This window comes from Tiliqua scincoides, chromosome 2 (assembly GCF_035046505.1).
Source record: "Tiliqua scincoides isolate rTilSci1 chromosome 2, rTilSci1.hap2, whole genome shotgun sequence".
Lineage (NCBI taxonomy): Eukaryota > Metazoa > Chordata > Lepidosauria > Squamata > Scincidae > Tiliqua > Tiliqua scincoides.
The window spans coordinates 2,512,664-2,526,612 of NC_089822.1; the positions used below are offsets into that span (position 1 = coordinate 2,512,664).

A 13,949-nucleotide genomic window follows, 5' to 3' on the forward strand; every position below is an offset into this window, starting at 1 on the left:
AAAAGTATTTATATAATGAAATATGCTACTACTTTATCCATAGAGCCCAGTTTACACTTGGCTACATGTGATTTTTGAAAGTACAAGTTTGATGCTTGAACTGTAGCTGGTCCAAGGTGTGGCCTGTAAGCTAGGCTTGGTGCACAATTTCTATTTGGACCACCTGTCTTGCCCGCTTTTCCTTTCCCATCCCCAAAGCTGCATCAGAAGACCGATGTGGGAACATGAATGGCTCATGAGAATGCAGCAGGAGGTGGCTGCTTAGAGGTGGAGAAAGGCATGGGCAACCAGACAGGTGCATAGGAAGCAGAACTGATGGGACAAAACATCTACACACTTCTCCAGGTTGTCCTGCCCACCAATTCCATTACTGAGAAAATTAGAGTGTTTCATGGATAGTTAACACAAAGCAGTTGCCAATTGTAGTATCCACACACTGTGCACCCTCTCAAACAGACTTATTTTGGGTTTTGTCGTCCTGGCCGCTGGCAACACTCCCTTCTTTGCCCACCCTCATTGCCCTTTCCCCTGGTAAGCCTCAGAATCAGGATGGGTATGAGGTTACAAGCACTCTTAGCCGCTGGCAGTTAGAGCTGCCTCTGCAGTGGAAGAGAGAACTTTCCTCAGCTGCTCCTCTCTGCTCTCAGGAGGTTCTGCCATCCCTCATCCCTGGCCTTCCTTACACTCTCCTCCCCAAGATGTCATTAAATCCTACAGGCTGCCCCATCTCCTTCCTGTCCTTCCCTCCCTGCTTCCCAGGGCCTGCCCTTGTCATACCAGGTGGTGGCTATTGCTGCTTACTAGGGGATCTCCAGAGAGCCTCTCTAGGAGGCTGGCGTACTCATGCTACCAGTTGTGGGGGGGGGGGTGGCCCACCCAAGACTCTTGTCAGGTGGCTCTTGCAGTATGTGGGCTGACATAGAGGCTTCTGGGGCAAGTCTTTGTTTTGGCCAAAGATGTTGGTAGCTTTTTTGCGGGGGGGGGGGCAGCTTGGTGTCATAGGGTAGGCGGATCCCAGACAAGTTTACAATTTTTATTCTATAGTATTTATACTTTTGGTCACATCAATGCAAAACCAATACATTTGCCCTTCTTTGTTTCTATGATTTTTCCTTAGTTAATTCAGGAGTACCAAGGAGAAATGGAGCTCAAAGGACTGGGCTTTTAAGAGTTCCTTTAGGGCAACCCACATAGTTGTGCCTTATCACATGGCTGTGGGGTAGGAAGTGGCTTGTTGCTGAAGTCCTATCCAATGAATGGAGGTGGAAGAGCAGTTGGGCCTGAGGGCTGCAGGCCAACCACTCTGAACCTTGGCATTCCTGGTGCTGGGACAACAATAGAATTGGACTGCTTCCTTTTAACCAAGGAGTAAATGGTGTTCTAAGGCAACCTGGAGACTAACATCCCTGTGCTTAGTCTGGCTGAGATTTGGATGAGTCAGTAGTTCCCATACAGTGCGCCACGAGAACTCATGGAAGGATCTAGTAAGCTCAAAGTGTCCACTTGCCAGCAGTTACTGCAGTTGTGTGTGTGCAATTTGCTGCTGTGATCTGGCCTCCTTCCCGTTGGCAACTTTAGCATGGTCAGCACAATACCTTCCTATAAACACAAGCCCTGATCCTGTCTTCTTCTGGGCCTGGAGGAAGCATATATCCTTGGACACTATCTGTTCCCATGGTTGTGGGCAAATTTCTTACCAGGAGCAAATCTGAAATTATTGCCCCTGAAATAGGAGAAGGAATGCTTAAAAGGATTTCTGATGTCAAATGATGGGCTCCCCCCCCCCAAGTTGTCCTTATTTCCATTTGACAGTTGCAGAACTGAAGCATCTAAAACTACCGCCATTCAAAACTGCCTCACACGTTGCACAGCTTCAAAACCCCACCTACCCATGAGTGTTTTTGCAGGAAACCGCTGGGGCTAATGTGTACCATGTAATCATATAGTAGTAAACGTGTATGGTAATAGTAAACATGTATACATATTTCATATGTATATATAAAATGTTCTGTGTATGTATATTAACCCATTTCTGCCCAGCCCACAGGTGTACACAGTTGATCCCTGTCGTGTATATGCAACGTTGGGCAGAAATGACTTAAGGCATAATATGTGACATGGTCTTTGGTAGGGCTATAGAGCTGTCAGCTTGGTCTCCTGGTTTTCTCTGATGCAAGTCCCACTGAAGTGAATGGGGTTGCAGTACCTGTTGTTTGGGTCCATGGCTCAGTGACAGGGACATTCAGCATGAAATGCCTGGCATCTCCAGTTGAAAGGATCACAGATAGCAGAGCTGGGAAAGACTCTGCCTGAAACCCTGGAGAGCTCTAGTGAGGATTTAGATACCTCTGTGTGGTGTTGGTGTAAGACCATCTGTTAGGCTTATTTCATTTGTGTTATAGCAACAGGGCTATGGTATGGAGGCATTTAGGGTTTTCCAAACTGTTGAAAATGGCGTGTCCTGCGATGAAATACACTGGTGCAGGTGCCCAATGAAGCCTCTTCTAAAGGACTGTTGGTAGAGGTGGGAGAAAACAGTTTCATTCATTCATTCAATGCGAATTTCTGTGTTTTCCATAGAAGTGCAGAAAGTGCTGTTGTGTTTTTATTTTATCTCATTTTCCACCTCTAACTATTGCGCTTTGAAGCTAGATGTGACAAGTGGCTAATTTGGACAGAATCTTTTCTCTACAGGAGTGTTTAAAATTTATTTTGTAGTGGAGATACAGGTGGAAAAAGTTACCTTGGAATTGGAAGTCTCTGGCTTTGGGGGGAAAGGTCTGGGAGCAAGATATTGGCCTCCAGCTGTCGTCCTCCTGGGCCTCTTCTATAATGACAACATTAATTCTTAATTTGGAGGTAATGTTTTCCACAGGCATTTTCGAATCATTCTAAAAGCTCCACCCTAGAGGGAAGCATTTCTGGGGGATGTTCCCTGCATTGCAGTTCTAAGTTCACCTGTGACCCTTGGAGTGCTTTCCTTACAGAGTATGGCTTTGATCAGCGTAGCTGCATAACCTGCTGGCTGTACCTGCTGTTGGGGACTTGGAAGTCTGGTCAGCTGTGAGTGGGGAAAATTTGTTGTACAACAACAAATTTAAAAGTCAACTCTAGCGGGGTTTACATGAAGCACACATGGTTATGCTCTATGCTAGGGTGCCTCAGTGTTGTCAAGGCAGCTACAGTTTGCTCCTGGTTACTTTCACTATTTATACATGGCACTTCTGCTGAAGCATTCCTGGCCAGCAAATACCCTATATTGCAGGCATGTCCAACTTCGAACAGGTTGTGATCTACTTTTTCTGGCCAAAACTGCCGGTGATCTACCACCATGAAAATTAAGTTTCAAATTAAATTTTAACTCAATAAAGTTGGAGGATTCCCCTCCCCCCATTTTTAATGAACCTTCTGTCATTTACTTGGATGTGATCAGCTGTTAAGCAAATTAAGCAAAAACAAAACAGAGAGACGAAGATACAGTAAGAACTGCAAGAGGAAATGGAAAGTACATTTTTTCTTAAAGTTTTATTGAGTAATAACTTTCTTTAACTGTCTTAATAACTTTCTTTAACTTTTATTGAGTAATTTGTGTTAAATTTAGGTCGAGTATTGATCCAGGCTGATCTTGCACAATCTTTAATATTTTGCTCTTGCTCATTAGTGAGACGTCTGAGCCTGCATTTCATCCACCAGCTTTTTGAAGTTGGGTGAATATTGCGTGAGGGCCAGTCTCAGGGAATCCTGGAGATGTTCATCTGTCATGTTGGAACATTGTGTACTCTTTGTCATTTTCAGATGGGAAAACGCAGATTCACACAAATAAGTTGAACCAAAACGGGAGCGTACAGCTTCACTGCATCTTTTCAAGTTGGGAAATTTGTCTCTAGGCATTAGCTTCCAAAACGATTCTTGCTCAGCATGGGTCTTGAGAAAAATGTCATTTTTAAGGGTTAATATTTCATTTTCAAGAGATGGCTTGTTCAATGAGTAATTTTTACTGATAGCAGCTGCAGTTTCTTTATGTCCCCATCTACTTTGAATGGGTATGACAAGTACTCCACAACTGTTCCAATTTTTTGGAAGACACAGAATCTATTTTCGAATTCCTGGATAACAGAACAGATTCCTGTCACATACTTCTGAAAAACAAAATTTGGATATTATCCCATATGGTCTTGCTTTAGGAAAATGATCAAAAGTGTTGTTTGCAAGGTCAGTCATCATTAGCTCAAATTTGCTCTTGTAGGATGAAACTGTACTCATCATCTTGCCAATGCATTTGTTTTTACCTTGTAGTTCCAGGTTCATATCACTTAGTTCGCCTGTAAAGTCAGCGAGAAATGCCAGATCACATAACCACTCCTTATCTTCCTACTCTGCTTGGTCATCTCCCCACTCCTTCAAAAAACTTCTTATTTCATTCAGCAAATAATGAAATCTTTGCAGAAATTTGTGCCTACTTAGCCACCTTACATCTGTGTGCAAAATGATTTCCGCTACCCCTTCATCAAGAGTAAGATTGAAAAGCCGTCTTTGAAGTGATCTTCCACCAACTGAATTTACAATTTTGAAAGTGATGTCCATGACAGTCTTTGTATTGAGTCTCTTGCTTCCCAAAACTTGCTGGTGAATGATGCAGTGGTAAGAAAGGAAACCTGGGAAGTCATCATGCTGTCTACGGAGGGCTATGAAACCGTTAACCTCACCTGTCATTGTTCTGGCTCCATCGGTCGTGATGGAAACAAGTCTATGCAATGGAAGATTACACTTTGTCACAAAAGAATGGAAAGAACTGAATATTTCCTGACCGGTAGTTCTCCCTTTTAAATAAATCATTCCAAGTAGTTCTTCTTTAACACTGAAGTCTTCAAAAACCATCCGGATAAAGACTAGTAACTGCGCTATGTCTCTTATGTCTGTAGATTCATCCAGTTGGAATGAGAAAGCAACACAATTTGAAACATCCTCCAACAGTTGTTCAGTTGTGTCTCCACACATCTTTTCTATTCACCGCATGATGGTGTTTCTTGACAATTGTACATCTTGAATAACAGCTATGATCTCTTTCTTATTTTTAAATCCTTCAAAAACTTTGTCAGCTGCTTCAAGAAAACAATCTTTTACAAATTCCCCTTCAGTGCAAGGTTTGCATTTCTTTGCAATGAGGTTGCTAATCTTGAAGGATGCTATGGTTGCATTAACCGAATGTGACCTTGGCTTTGCCATCAACTGTTGCTGAGTAGCCAATTTCGATTTAAGTTCTTTGAGCTTCAGTTTACGAATTTCACTTTTGGGTGGAAAATCAGCATCAACCTTATTGCGATGCAGAGCCTTATAATGACGTTCCAGATTACCCTTTTTGGGCAAGAATACTGGGGCGTTACAAATTAGACAACAGCAGTTGTCTTTCACCATGATGAAGTAGTCCATTTCCCATTCATCATGAAAGTGGTAGGTTTTGCTCTTCTTTGGAACACTCATCTTTGTTATACTGGGGTGGCTGGATGTAAGAAGGCTAAATCTACTAAGTTAGTATAAACATTGGCTGAATCTGGTCCAAAACTGTCACTGTCCCAAAGTATTAAAGATCAACAGGAACTGAAGACCTCTGGATGATGTGCAATACAAGGACTGGAGATGCCAAAACCACACTTGCAATTCTAAAAGTAAAAATAAGAATTCATCATACTGGCACCAATAATCAAATACCACCAAACAATAATAAAAAAAACTCAAACACCTGTCCAGCAAACCAGATAAAATCAAATTTTTATTATTTATTACTTTATTAATTTATACCCCACCTTTTTGCCCAACGGGCACACAAGGCGGCTTACAAGCACTTTAAAAATACAACATTAAAAACAATCATTAAAAACAATTTACAATAATTAAAAAATTAAAAAACAAACAAACCCCATGGATTTTCATATAAAAAGCAAGAACGCCAGCCAGCCTGTCAACAATTAAAAGCTTTTTGAAATAAAAAGGTCTTCAGTCCACGCCGAAACGTTAGCAACGAGGGAGCAGTTCTAAGGGGAGGGTATTCCACAGTTCGGGGGCCACCACCGAGAAGGCCCTCTTCCTGGCCGCCGCCCCTCTCACGTCTCTTAGTGGCGGCACAGTCAAAAGGGCCCCCCCAGATGATCTAAGAGCACGGGCAGGATTGTAGGGAAGGAGGCGGTCCCTCAAATACCCCGGACCTGAGCCGTAAAGGGCTTTAAAAGTCAAAACTAGCACCTTGAATTGGGCCCGGAACAGAACCGGCAGCCAGTGTAGCCGCCAGAGCAACGGCTCGACAGAGTCAAACCGACATGCCCCAGCAACCACATGAGCAGCCGCACTCTGTACTAGTTGTAATTTCCGGACCGTCTTCAAAGGCAGCCCCACCTAGAGCGCATTGCAATAATCTAAAATCTAAAAATAAATCCAAAAAATACTGCCAAACAAGTTCAAATACCACCACACGCGATTTAATAAATTCTGCACACAGTGTCGAATCAACGCAAAGGCTAGGCAAAATAAAATTGCAGAGGAAAGCAAACGTCACAGTGGTTTGAACCAATTCGAAGGCAAGGCATAGGCAAGTTAGAACAAAATTGGAAAAGCCCGCCAAAATCACCAAATTCTTGATACTTCGATATTAGTTATACTTGATACTTAGATATTAGCCATTAGATATTTGATTTTCTCTGTAAACCGCTTTGTGAACTTTTTGTTGAAAAGCGGTATATAAATACTGTTGTTGTTGTTGTTGTTGATACTTTGTTGTGTCTGCCCGAAAACGTTTAACGAAAGCGAACTATAAAGCGACCAACGACCAGCACACGACACAACTAATATGGTAAGTGTATTCAGTTAAAGCCTGGGTGAATGGATATCGCCCAGTATGTAACACACTTCTAAGGGGTGTTGGGGCGGGGGCAGGAATGGGTGATTCTGAGAGGCAGGAGACCAGGTGTGACGCCGAGCCTGTGGCGTCTCATCATGGGGTGCGGGTGGCGGCCCCCTCGGGTACCCACAAACTATTGGCATGAAAACAACAACTGCCCCCAATACACCCGCAGGCAAGATTCCCGCAGGCAGGGAAAAAAGACAGGCAAAGGATCAGCAGCGGCGGCAAGCCCTCGGCAGACAACCTGCCGGCACAAGCTCTCTCCTAGCGATGGGGCAAGCTGCTGGAGAGATGGAGCCAAGTGGGGCTGGCGATCTACGTCTGACCCCTCCACGATCTACAGGTAGATCATGATCTACCTGTTGGACATGCCTGTTATATTGGATCCAAATGCTAAAATCAATTTAAAATTGGGAAATATTATCTGAAAGTATTTTAAATGGGGTTGTTTTACTGTAGAAATGACCCAAGTCTACTTGGGTCAGGGTATATAAGGCTTGGGCTTTCAGATTTTGTTCAAAAAATTAACTGCAATGTTAGAAGTATTTCTGATGCTGAGCTACTCGGGAGCAGTAGCAGACCCTGTAGCACTAGGGGCACAGTCAACTGCCAGCTGGAACACACCTTTAGAGTCAGACCCCTCCCCCCCAGCATGGAAGAGTAACTGAACTTCTGGGGGGGTTACTGTGACATTTCAGATTTCATACAGAAAGATGAAACAAAGACTAAAGCAGAGGTGGTGAGGTTTAGCAAGGATCAGAGTCCTGATGTTGAAACCATTTGTTACACTGCAAAGAAAAAGCCACAAAGGGAGTTGTGCCTTGGCTATATATGTGTCGCATGAGAGCTCGGTCTAGTCATGTGACCTATAGAACCAGTGAGAGCTTTTTTGCACATTACATGCCACAAATCCAGGTCTGATGATGGTGCATACAGCAGAAGGTGGCTCAGCTGCTCTTGGATCCTTGGCATGTAGACCTGCCCTGTACATGAGTTCACAAGTGTTTCTTGAGGCCTTCACATTGTAAAAATATATGCCTGAAACACCTTTGATGTACATGGGGCTGGCACCTGTGTTAAATGCTGCCCCCCTTTTGTGATGTGCCAGCCTCTGCTCCTCAGGCATCCTGGATTGGATGCAGAAGAAGGGATCTGAGTGGAAGAGGAAGCATGCAAGAAGAGAGTGGCGGGCTAGAGTGTCAGAGAAGCTGTAGCTCACCACTTCCTTTCTCCATACTTCTGCTCTTTCCTCCTGTTCCTCGTCCAGTCTAGGCAATGGGAGGAGGAGCCACTGCAGCAGCTTCCCTCCCAACTCGCTAACCTGCTGCCTCAGTCAGTCTCCCGGATAGGCTTGGACCTTGGATGTACAGCTTTGAAAAGTAAATCAGGGAAATCAGAGTCAAGAGAACAGCTCTCCTGAGGAATCGTCCTTGGAGTAGTTGCATCTCCTTGTCTCTGTACCCCATAGTCGATGTGCAAGGACTGACTCCCTTCATTTCCCTTGAACTGAAGGGACTGTCAGTGGCTGAATGCTGGATCCTGGGCCTCATTCAACTTGTGCTTTTAAAAATCAGCCTGTGCGCCTGCCTGGCTTACATGTATTCATAACCTCCCACAGTCTCAGGGTTATATATCACTACCATGTTTCATCCAAATGACAACACACAGGACCAATCAGAGGTTAATGTGCCTTCTTCCTCTGGTACCTTGATCTTTGTAACGCTGCCTACAACAGAATTTGCTCTTTGTTGCTGTCTTTGAACTGGATCCCTTTTTTGTCTTATATGTATCATAGCATATGTGTGTATTTAAATGCTTAGAATGTATCATATTGTATGATTGTATAATAGGATACATTCTGAGCTGCAAACAGCCTGTTCAGTGCATTGTAACTATTTTTCTTCCATTTGATGTTCAGGAGTATGGTGTATAAAATCAAATGTGTGGATTTATCTTGAGTGTGAGTTTTTCCACTAACTGCTACGCTTGACCTGTCCAGAAGTTGTTGAACTTCTTTATTTCTAGGTGATTTGCAGACTGTGCAGCGTGGATCCAAATGGGTGGTGATGAAAATGATACTTCAAAGTGGAGTGTTTTTATTTCCTCAGAAGTTTTCTTTAAAAAAAGTATATATAATTTTTTAAAAATTTTTTCCTTTGCCTCTGATCCCATCCTGTCCTTTATCCCTCTAACAAATTTCAGAGTTGCATTTCCAAAAGATTCAGGATGAGTCTTATTCCCAAAGGTAGGCAAGCTGAAGGAGCGGGAATAAAAAGTATTCCAAAACGTTTACCCATTGATGTGCTTAATTTGGAAATAAAATATTCAAATTTGCATGCAGTTTGCAATATTAGTCACTTGAAAGCCTGTAGACTGCATGAGGAACTGGTGTTTTGGCATGTGCAAAAGTCAGACCTCAAATTATTTCTGTTTTAAAAGGAAGGGGGGAGAGTATAAATGTGACTGAAAAGAAAATTTCTTTTGTTTCTTGAGCTGTTCTCAGGACAGAATCCTGGGAAAAAGAAGATTATCAAGATCTGAGCATTGGATGTATGTGTCACGATATGACGCTCCCTTTCAAATCCATAAACGGTTATTCAGCTCTGATGTTGAAGAAAACTGATACTGCTTCTTAGATTAAGATTTTTTCACATGTTGTAGGAAGAGTTGGTTGGTAACCTTCGGTCTCGAAAGACTATGGTATCAGCCTACAGCACCTGGTATTCCCAAGCGGTCTCCCATCCAAGTACTAACCAGGCCTGACCCTGCTTAGCTTCCAAGATCAGATGAGATCGGGCATGTGCAGGGTAACTGCCATGGGGAGCTGCAGTGGTCCACAGATTCCTGTGGTGTTGGGTACATGAAATCAAAGAGACTAGTATGGCTCTCACACATAGGAAGTGCTACTGGTGCTGTGCATAGGATGTACCTGCTTCGTACAATAACATGGGAATGGTCTTAAAGTTTCCACTTTCACTAGGGGGCTGCTTGCTCTCACCTCTAGCCTGTGCTTTTGCCCCCTACTCTCCAGGAGGTTGCTCTGCCCTACCTTAATCCATATGCACTCCCGTTTGTTCTGGCTCCTCTGCCCCCTTCTGCTTCTCCCCTCCTGACAGCCATTAGAGGGAGCATGACTTCACCCATCCATCCCGCACCTCCTTTTTTAACACTAATCCAGGACAATGGAAAATGGCCACTGGGTTGGGCCCCTAATTGAAGTGTTATGCAGACAGACCTTGTTGATCTTGAATGTGGTGAGGGGGGGCTTGCCAACCACAAGGTCTGCTATCACTGCTGGGCAGGAAGAGAACAGAGAACCAGACATGGAGTCAGTGCTGGATACGTTCAGGTGGTCAAATTTATGTTTGGGCAGATGCCTCCTCACTGTAGGGTGGTCAGAACAGATCTGTAGCATTTGTCTTTAACACAATTGGCACAGAAATATGGTGGCAGTTTTCAACTTTAAGAGTTTACATCTTGGCTTGGGACCAACTCTAGACATGTTTTCAAAGGTTTCCTTTACAGCTGTTACAGATTACAAATATATTTATAGCAGAGACAACATGACCATTCTCACAACATGACCATTCTCACAGGTTTGGTCATGTGAGAATGGATGATGGCCGGATCCCAAAGGATCTCCTCTATGGAGAACTCGTGCAAGTGAAGCGCCCTACAGGTAGACCACAGCTGCGATACAAGGACATCTGCAAGAGGGATCTGAAGGCCTTAGGAGTGGACCTCAACAGGTGGGAAACCCTGGCCTCTGAGCGGCCCACTTGGAGGCAGACTGTGCAGCATGGCCTTTCCCAGTTTGAAGAGACACTTGGCCAACAGTCTGAGGCAAAGAGGCAAAGAAGGAAGGCCCATAGCCAGGGAGACAGACCAGGGATACACTACACTTGCTCCCAGTGTGGAAGGGATTGTCCCTCCCGAATCAGCCTTTTCAGCCACACTAGACGCTGTGCCAGAACCACCGTCCAGAGTGCGATACCATAGTCTTCCGAGACTGAAGGTTGCCAACATTATAGCAGAGAAGAGTACTGTATTCTACTTTGCAATAGAATGTGATGGTAAAATGCATTCTGCCTATTTGTCCTGTGGGTTGAACAGTGGAAAGATGTTTCGAGAGCTGAGAAGCCATTACTGGTGGTGAACTTCAGGGAATGGAAGATGTACTGTGGTGCAGGATTTGTCAACTAGAGTACGTGTGACCTCAGAGTGTGGGAAGCACACACAATTACTGGTCCTTCCCTAGCAAGGTTCTAGAGAACCTTGCCACAGGAAGTGGTGATGGCATCTCTCCTAGATGCCTTTAAAGACCGAATTGGACTAAGTTCTGGAGGAAAAGTCCATCATGAGTTACAAGTCATGACAGGTATGTGCAAGCTCCTGATTTTAGAAATGGTCTGTCTCTGGATGCCAGATGCAGGGGAGGGCACCAGGATTCAGGTTGTGACTTGCTGTCTTGTGTGCTCCCTGAAGCATTTGGTAGGCCACTGTGAGATACAGGAAGCTGAACTAGATGGGTCTTTGGCCTGATCCAGCAGGGCTTTTCTTATGAGATGCCCTGCCCAACTGCTCTGTAATTTTTAAAAAATGAAAATAGAGCAGACTCTGCCCAACCTGCACAGAGCTGTGGAAGGACAAAGTGCCCCTGTGGATCTCCATCATGCATCTTCCACCCCTGTCCTTACACAAATTTTTCCTGTTGAAGGAACGTGAGGATTGGGAGTGAAGAGCAACTCTGTCTGCCTTAACAAGCATCCTGCCTAACTTAAATGGTGAGAATTTCTGCAGACCCTGACATTGGAAAGCTTGTTTTTCTTTTTATGAGCCGAAGTGGCTCCTTACTCTTAATGGAGAATTGTTTTAAATTTAAGGATTCTTCCATATGTGTGTCTATTCAGAAGTGAGCCCCATTGAGTTCAATGGGACTTACTCCCAGGTAAGTGTGCATAAGATTGCAGCCTAATCCTGTTTGATTCTGCACTCTAGGCTCCCCACCTGGTCTAGCCACTGTTGTAATTTATTCAAAGCTGCTGGCTTTCCCTACAAGCTAATGATGTTCATCATTTGTCCAAGTTCAAAGCAGAGAAAATAAGCCATTGCAAAAATGACTATAGGCCACGACTTACAACTGGATGGAGGAGTTCAGAATCTTTAATGTAAGAATGTTAATCCCTGGTGTGTGTTTCTTCTGTTCAAATCCACTTCTCTTCGGTTTTGTGTGTACAAATCCATTGAATGTTGCAATACGTACCAAGACGATTGTTCATCAACAAAGCACACTGCCTTGGATTTCACTGAAAATAATTCCAATGTCTGGGTTTTTTAAAAGTGTATTAGAATGCAGGGTGTTAAGTGAAAGATTCCAGTTTAATTCTTCATTTCTTGGTATTAAACGTTAATGCTCATAAAACTTTTTCCACTTGTCTTGTCTACTTGGTTGTGCTATTTCTTGATGTCACAAGAAATAAAAAGGACACAGAAGATGATTCTATCTTTTTTCATGGGGAAGAGCTTGGAAGTGGAATCTGCCTGAGCCCATAAAGCTTGATCGTTGAGATTCCAGTACCTTAACTGATTCCACTTCCAAATGTTGCAAAATGGAGCATGGATTTGGGGAGGAGGGAGAGGTCTGAGCTGTATTTCCAGTGTATACAGAAGTACAAGTAGGCTGCAAGATGGCTCCTTTGCTCTGTTGGTTCTGTAGATGGAATTGTTAAGCACTGGATCTCTCTCTCTAGATGGAAAATAATTGGCACTGTAGCTGGAAGGTTGTGTGCCCCACCAGCTGCAGCAAATGTTGTTCTTATCATGAGTATCACTATCTCTTCTGCAGCCTACAAACAATTTTTTTTTTTGCTATGGCCTTGTTCTATCGAGTCATTGTTCAAGGTGGAGCTTGAGGTTAATTTTTTCCTCTCCTCCTCCTTGCACTACTTGGAAGTTGTGTGAACTGAAAACTACTGAACGAAGTATTTGTGCATCGGTAATATGGGTATCTCAATAAAGCATTTGTATAGTGATTCCAGGTGCTTTTTTCACTCCTGTGTTGCTGCACAAATGGTGTGCAATGAAGTTTCCTTCTGCCAGCTTCGCAAGTGACAGGCTGGCCTTACAGCACTCAGAGACAGAAGGGAGCATTGTATTATGTAACAAAAGCCATTATGACTTGCTTCCATTGAAAGGCTTCAAAATCTGCACCAGCATGGTGTTGCTTTGAAAGCCTGTAGTAGCTCAGAAATACCTGGAAGGCAAATGTCTGGGAGAGGAACCTAGCTTAGCCTTCTCCATGTGTGTCAAAGGAGAGAGCCTACTATGAGAGGTGTGGAGGGTTAGAGTAGGGAGGGTTCTGCTTCCTTCGCTTGGCCTTCTGATGGTGGGACCAGACTGAAACTTGAGATACGAATTGTGCAGACACAAACATGGCTGCCCTGTCATGTCTAGCTTGACCTTCCGTTCCTTCTAGGGCTAGAGTGCATTCAGTGCCAGGCTACTTCTGCTGACTGCTGTTGGGTGTCTGGACAGTTGATGGCACTGCCCTTGTGCAAGAACACAATCATTTTAAAAGAGGGCAAGTAAAGGAAAATGTGGTCAGATTTGGAGAGATGTGTTTGCACTGGTTCACTTTGGTAATTTGTTGCTGTCATGATAGTCCAAAGTTCTCTTGACCTAAAATTTATTGTGACCTTTTAGAGAAGAATTGGTTGCTGGTGACATGAGCTGATATTGGCAAGAACTTGCTTCCTGTTGTGTGTGACATGAACTGAGAAACCAGTGGATTGAGCAATGTACAAACCAGCTGAGCAACACTTGAGAATAAAATCCAGTAGGTGAGAACTAAAGAAGAAAGTAAAAAAAAATCCTGATTTGTGGCAAGCTAAATAAGAATGGAAAATAGGATTTTCAGACATGGGTACCAAGTAACTGAACAATTGCAGGGATATGCAGTTGGAAGTGCTTTGGACTACCTGTCTAAACTCTGACTCTCATTTCTGAGACTTGTGGCTATAGAGATGGGTGTGAAAATAGTAGTAGCTTCCCACTG

At 43.7% G+C, this 13,949-nt stretch overlaps 1 pseudogene; it reads right to left on the reverse strand.

The window, feature by feature from the left end:
• Positions 1 to 9,600: 9,600 nt before the first annotated feature.
• On the reverse strand, positions 9,601 to 9,717 carry LOC136642694 (5S ribosomal RNA; annotated as a pseudogene).
• Positions 9,718 to 13,949: the final 4,232 nt, after the last annotated feature.